The sequence below is a fragment of the Octopus bimaculoides genome, chromosome 9 (assembly GCF_001194135.2).
Source record: "Octopus bimaculoides isolate UCB-OBI-ISO-001 chromosome 9, ASM119413v2, whole genome shotgun sequence".
Lineage (NCBI taxonomy): Eukaryota > Metazoa > Mollusca > Cephalopoda > Octopoda > Octopodidae > Octopus > Octopus bimaculoides.
Window position 1 is genome coordinate 88,625,376 of NC_068989.1, and position 7,500 is coordinate 88,632,875.

The window sequence follows — 7,500 nt, forward strand, 5'->3', positions numbered from 1 at the left end:
ATATATATATATATATATATATACCGTCTGAGCGTGATCGTTGCCAGAGCACTAGCAGTCTGGCTTCCGTTCCAGGGGCACGTAAATAGCACCATTTGAGCGTGATCGTTACCAACGTCGCCCTCCTGGCACGTGAAAAGACATTTGAGTGAGTTCATTGCCAGTACCGCTGGACCCTTCCTTCATTCATTTTTATCAATAAAGTTTGTGTGATTAGGAAATTTGCTCCGCAACCACACAGTTTCAGGTTCAGTTCGATGGCATGACAACTTGGGCAAGTATTTTCTACTACACCTCCTGGCTGACCAGTGCCTTGTAAATAGACTTGGTAGATGGAAACTGAAAGAAACCCACTGTGTGTCTGTGTGTTTGTGTCTTGTCTTGATACCTCATGATTGTTGTAAACGAGTATCACCATTATACAAGCAGTGTCATTTATTTCCAGTCTGTTGTAAAAACATGTCAGGTCACATATATGCATATAATGGGAGAAATAGATTAGAAATGAGTGATTATTATAATACTTTTATGAATTCCACAACACATAGAAATGATAGAACAAGTAATAATACAAGCCATAATGATTGTAGCAACCGTAATAGGCATCAGGTCAGCTAGACTAACGTTAAACATATTAGCACAAGCATTATGGGTTGCCCCAGTAGCAGTAACACTATGACACATCTAGCAAAAACCTTACTCATACCACACTAGAAATAGTTATGCTGACAATAGAAATTTTAATAGTACAATTAATGATGATCATAGAAGGATGTCTGTTTGGAAGAAATGCAACTGTGGGATACCTGGTGATTTCCTCTTGAATGGCCACTGCTGTAGGTATAATGTAGTCTATAAATGCATGGTCCTTAAACAAAAAAACTCCACTAAAATATATATTGGAGCCTTGGTTAACTTTAAATGTTGGTTTTTAGCTCACCTTAGCTTGTTTACCTCTGCAAAATGCAAAAAAGATTGAACCTCGCTAGCTAACCACATAAAGCATCGTCTACAGTATTACCAGGTCAATCATTTATATGGAAAGCCCTTATTAGGGTAGTCAAACTCCTTGTTATCTATGCAGTAAAGCATCTATCGAATTCTTAAAACATAATCCCCATCACCTTTTGAAGCACTTTACTATAAATCAGTCAATATATTGTGCATAGATATATGTACTTAACACCTGCCTAATTAGTAGGATCTGTAATCTTCTTAACTTGCTCTGAACCTCCTAATTTCGTCCATTAGATTATACTCTGTTATTACACTGCAACCTACTTTCATTGATGTATTTATTGTTTACATTAACTATATTATAGATGCTACAACACTACCCCCCCCCCATTACTGAACTCCAGTTTATTATCCTTGTTTTATTGTCTCTGTAACCCCTTCAGCCTTTCTCCCTAACATGATGAATTCCAGTTGTCTATGTGAAGGCACGTGGCTTAGTGGTTACGGTATTTGGCTCATGAGTTCAATTCATGGCAGCATCATGTGCCCTGGAACCGGTAATTCAAAGGGCCAGCCTTGTCACATTCTGTGTCACATTGAATCTCCTTGAAAACTATGTTAAGGATACCCCATGTCTGTGGAGTGCTCAGCCACTTGCACATTAATTCTATGAGCACGCTGTTCCATTGATCAGACCAACTGGAACCCTTGTCGTTGTAACCAACAGAATGCCAGTTATGTCTGGATGTGTTTATATTTGTTTGTATACATGGTTGTATTTATATATGTGTATATTTATGTATGTATATATGTTTGTTTATATATGTGTATGAATTACAGAATGTAAAGGGTATAACATTGCTGAATATCAGTTTCTGTTGCCAAGTCACTGTACGAAGGAATGTTAGCAAGGAATTCTCATACAGCTGAGAGTTTGGGTTTCTTGGGCAAAGGTCATTGCCTTCACCATCCTCGCTATTTCTGTTATCACCAGCTAGAAGTTTTTATACCTTCTGATTAAATTGGGTATCCAGGGTCACCTTTCCCTGTTTTTCAGTCATCATCTGTAACCTGTTTTGCCTACAACTCTGAACTCTTACAATAAAACTCCAACTCCTTCAGAATCATATTTTATCCCAACATTAAACCAGGGCTGTGGAGTTGAAACAAAAAAACTTTGACTCTGACTCCTCTACTATTAGCACCTTTGACTCCAACTCCACTTTATGTAATTAAGTGATAGTGGTCTACATATCTCAAAGCATATGCATATGCTTGTACTTTGAGTAGGCCTTTATGTTATAACTGGTTTATATTAAAGAATATAAAGATATTGTGAGTCAGAGTCAGTAAAACTATACCGACTCTGACTCCACAGCCCTGCATTAAACAGTTTTTTCTCCCCCAAGCATTAACTAGATTAGTTGTTTCCAGTGCCTTTCATAAAGCTGCTATATTGAATACTAGGTGCTGGTGTGACTGTGTGATAAGAAGTTTGCTTCCCAACCACATGGTTCTGGGTTCAGTCCCACTGCATGGCTCAATATTTCTATCATGGAAACTTGTAAAGCATCCCACACTACATAATGTGGCCTTGCAAAATACACATTGGAAATTTGTTTCAACTACCCGTCCACTGGGTACGTTATCTTTTTTATGAAGACATTCATGGCGTTGCCTTTTGTGACCCTTAATTTTCCCTAATTTATGGAAACCTGCTGAATTTAGAGGGATATTCCTCTGGTAGACTTAAGCCCCCCCCCCCCCAGCAGTTATTTCTTTGGATGAAAAGACAACCCTCAACTGTGTTGCTACATCTGCTTGAAACTGTAGATAGTTGCATTGCTTTTGACACCTCCCCCCTGATTTGGTATATAGTATGAATAATTTAAATGCATTAACAATGTTTGTGTTTATTATACACCAAACCAGGTATAGCCAACATTCATTACCTGGTCAATAATCATAGGATTCAGTTGATCTGCACCACCCATGTACCTGTATTAATTGAGGTTCACAAATGTGGTGCCATTTTCATCCACATGTGGTTGTGCATAGGTAGGTAGAAAATCTCTGTATGTGGTCACTAACAAATTTCCTTTCTACCATTGGAGTATTTCACCTCTTTTTAATTTTGCTAGTTTTGATATCCAACAGCATTTTTGATATCCTACTTGCAACTACTGTAGCACATGTATATGTTGCCACAACTTCTAAATCCACCACAAGTTTAACCAAACTGAAAAAAAAAAAACGGTCTAAAAATAATATACAAGCCTTGTTATGGTAGAGGGGCAATAAATTTTAGACCACATTGTACCCCAAACCATGCTGGCATACATTATTGTCCCTATTTCCTGTAGAAAAAAATTAAACTCACAGCAGTTCCCAGTATTGGCTTTACAAATCTTCCAATCTTTGATCCCCCATTTTGTAGGTTTTCCCGGAATGTACTTGACCTTTATATCCCACCATAGCCTCATCGACAGATAGGTATCTCTCTGGTTTGTACAATGTTTTATGTGCATTTAGAATGCAGTCGATGAGGGGTTTTATTTTAAATAAGGGATCACAGTTTGGTTCTCCTCATACAGGTGTGCTCATAATGTCTCTTATATGTAGCTTAAAAATCTTTTCTGTATCATGATACTGGGAAACGTATTGGTCTCCAAAAGGTTTATTGCTATCCCAGTCCATTATTCTGGGTAGTTTTCTTGTACCCATAATTAGATTGCAAAAAATGCTTGGATTTATCTAAGCATGTGAGAAATCACAAACCATCTTCTTTATTTCTTTGTTTATATTCTGCATGATGATTCGTTCCTGTAGTAATTGTTTCAACCAATCTAAGAGGGAAAAAATATTTAAAAATAGTCAAATGGTTTTGTCTCCTAGAAAAGACTGTGACTAGGTCCAATCTCTTCAGAAAATCAGTTTTCAAACTTCAACTCCATTCAGGTACAAATCTGTTTTCTTTGTTGCTGTCTGAGTTATCACTAGAATTGCTGGTTTCACTTTTGGAAATAGAAATATCCAATCCATACTCACACAACATGTAGTTTTTGTGTTCGTTGTATATTTTGCTTGTTTTTTTTTTTTTTCCATGTCTTCATTCATTGAAATTCCTTCAAATTTTAATTTACTACTTTTTCCAGCTTGGTTACTATACTTTTGAAATAACCACTTCCACTGCTAACAAGGTTACCTAGGTAACAGAAGCTATCAATTATTCTTAGTGAGCTACCTGAGCATTTAAGACAATCTATTTCCAATATGTTCCTTCCAGTGCATCTGCCATATACAAAGCTTGCATTCTCTATTAGCTTGCCAGTGATTTGTGCATTCATACCTACTTGGTGTAGCACACTGAGTTTCTCCTTTTGTGCATATTAAACAAGGCCATTTCCAGGGCCCTCTCTTGCCTGCTTACTGACACCTTCATTTTTGCTATGTTTGTGTTGTTTTTTGATTCTAGATTTTGCTTCCATTCCCAGATTTTTTTCTTCTAATTTCACTATAGATTCAGCTATAATAGATCAGCAGCATCTAAGAGTTTATGTGGACAGTCAAGTTTTAAACTTCTTTGTAATAGCTTGGCCGGTGGCACGTAAAAAGCACTCACTACACTCTCAGAGTGGTTGGCATTAGGGAGGGCATCCAGCTGTAGAAATTCTGCCAAATCAGATTGGAGCCTTGTGCAGCCATCTGGTTCACCAGTCCTCAGTCAAATCGTCCAACCCATGCTAGCATGGAAAGCGGACGTTAAATGATGATGATGATGATGTAGGATAATAATGAATAGGAAAGGGCTGAGGACTGAACTTGTTGCCAGCAGTGATAGAAAGTCTCTGAATGTTTTCTAGCCTGTCCTTATCTTGTATATCCTACATGCTCAGCAAGACTGTTTCCCTAAAGATAAGAAGATACTGTCTTTCCTACTTACTGAAACCTTAGTCTTTGCTAAAGTTTACTTTGAGGCCTCTCGATTTGAGGTTTAGCTTCCATCACTGGAATTTTCTCTCTAATTCTCTTACAGAGTCATCTATTAGAACTATCTAGATCATTAGCATCTAGGAGTTCCCAAGGACAGCCAGTTTTAAATTCCCTTGTGGTGGCCTGTAGGACCATGATGAATAGAACACTGAGATCTGAGCCTTGATGGACCCTTATCTTCATGCTAAATTTCTTACTACACTCATTGGACTGCAACTTTGTACATTTTTTATACCAACCCCACAAGCCATTCACCTGCATCTAGTTTCCTTAGTGACCGTTAAATTACAGAGCATGACATTCTGTCAAAGGTTTTCTCCAAGTCATAGAGTGTTAGGTATAATGGTTTACGCACAGCTAAGTACTTCTGCAGTTGCCTCACTGGAAAGTTGGCATCCACAGTACTTCTTCTGAACATAAAGCTGACCTGCACGTTATCTACTCTCATTCTGTTCCTGATCTTCCTGTGACCTTCATAATCCTGTCTAACAGTTTGGTGCTTCTATAACTTTCTCTTTCTCTTTTGCATCTCCTTTGTTCTTGTCAGTAGTTTACAATACTATTGCCGTGCCAGTCTTTCACTTGCAACATCTTGATGTATTACTGCATTGACTATTTGCATGACTAGTACACATCATACTTTGAGCATTTCAGTGACCCTCCTTGGTAGACTGGTTGCTTTCCTTACCTTCATGTCTTTCATACAACACTGCTATCAATTCTACATCATCATCATTATCATCATCATCGTCATCATTATTTAATGTCTGTTTTCCATACTGGCATGGGTTGGACAGTTTGGAGAGCTACACCAAGCTTCATATCTATTTTTGTATGGTTTCTACAGTTGTGAAGTATTGCTTCTAGTGCTGGTGCCTTGAAAAAGTGCTTTGTAAAGTGGTTGGCATCTGGAAGTGCATCCAGTGAAAGAAACCATTCCAAAGCTGAGACATTGGACAACAGTGTGGTCCTCCCCCTTGTTGGGACATGTTGAACTGTTCAGTCCATGCCTGCACAGAAAGCAGATGTAAATGATGATGATATATATATATATATATATAGAATCTAGTTGGATTGAAATGTATACACATGCACACAGATTGGAATGCCCAAGGGCCTCAGCATATTCTCTCTACCAGAGAATGGCTTGACATAGCTTGGCAGAGGGGTACAGTTTTTTTTTTGTATTCATACCCAGGAGTAGTTAAGTTGATTATATTGACCCCGGTGCTCAGCTGGTACATATATTTTATTGATCCCAAAAGGATGAGAGGCAAAGTCGACTTAGGTGGAATTCGAAGACAGATGAAATATCATTAAGCATTTCACACGCATACACACAGGGCTATGTTTATCATAGAGATGAACTGGTCAAGAAATACATACATACATATATACTCTTTTACTTGTTTCAGTCATTTGACTGCAGCCATGCTGGAGCACCGCCTTTAGTCGAGCAAATCGACCCCAGGACTTATTCTTTGGAAGCCTAGTACTTATTCTATCGGTCTCTTTTTGCCGAACCGCTAAGTTACGGGGACGTAAACACACCAGCATCGGTTGTCAAGTGATGATGGGGGGACAAACACAGACACACAAACACACATACATATATATATACATATATACGACGGGCTTCTTTTAGTTTCCGTCTACCAAATCCACTCTCAAGGCTTTGGTCGGCCTGAGGCTATAGTAGAAGACACTTGCCCAAGGCACCACGCAGTGGGACTGAACCCAGAACCATGTGGTTGGTAAGCAAGCTACTTACCACACCTCTAATGTATATATGTGTTTGTGTACATCTGTGTATGTATTTGTGTTTATATATGTATGTAAAATATACACAAGTGTGTAACATATATATAAGCCAAGTGAAACTGTGACTGTGGCCTATGTCAGTGCAGCATAACCGGCCCATTTAAAAGCCCCCTTCAATCATTGGGCAATAAACTGTGCTTGTGAAAAGGCCTATTGAGTCAAGTGAAGTCATTGTTATGGCTGATGCCAGTACCGCCTGACTGGCACCTGTGCCAGCGGCACGTAAAAAGCACCCACTACACTCAGAGTGGTTGGCATCAGGAAGGGCATCCAGCTGTAGAAACCTTGCCAGATCAGATTGGAGCCTGGTGCAGCCTTCTAGCTTGCCAGGTCTGTCAAACCGTCCAACCCATGCCAGCATGGAAAACGGACGTTAAGCAATAATGATGATATATGTACACACACACACACACACCACACACACACACACATGTAAAAGTACAAGTAGGTAGCCAACGTTGCCTGTGTTTATTTATACATAAAATAAATACACCCTATTAGTTATGTAATGAAAAACTATGAAATGATAGAAGGATAATAAAGATGTCCTCTATGGACAATGACAATAGTTTGTTGATGGTTGCAGAGTAATTACATCAGTTTCACAAAATGTAAAAAAAATATAAATTTTCAGAAAATATCACATTGTGTTAGAAAGTAGCCCCAAATGGATATTTAATGCTGTGTAATGTTTATCTTCCCCCATAACTTTTTATATTTTTTCCTCTT

The 7,500-nt window shown here is 38.5% G+C and overlaps 2 protein-coding genes across 9 annotated transcripts in view; one reads left to right on the forward strand and one right to left on the reverse strand.

Moving 5' to 3' along the window:
- LOC106872453 (inositol polyphosphate 1-phosphatase) overlaps positions 1–7,500 on the reverse strand; it is a 46,942-nt gene that overhangs the window by 38,139 nt on the left and 1,303 nt on the right. The window lies entirely within an intron of this gene.
- LOC106872449 (cyclin-dependent kinase 12) overlaps positions 1–7,500 on the forward strand; it is a 150,618-nt gene that overhangs the window by 13,019 nt on the left and 130,099 nt on the right. The window lies entirely within an intron of this gene.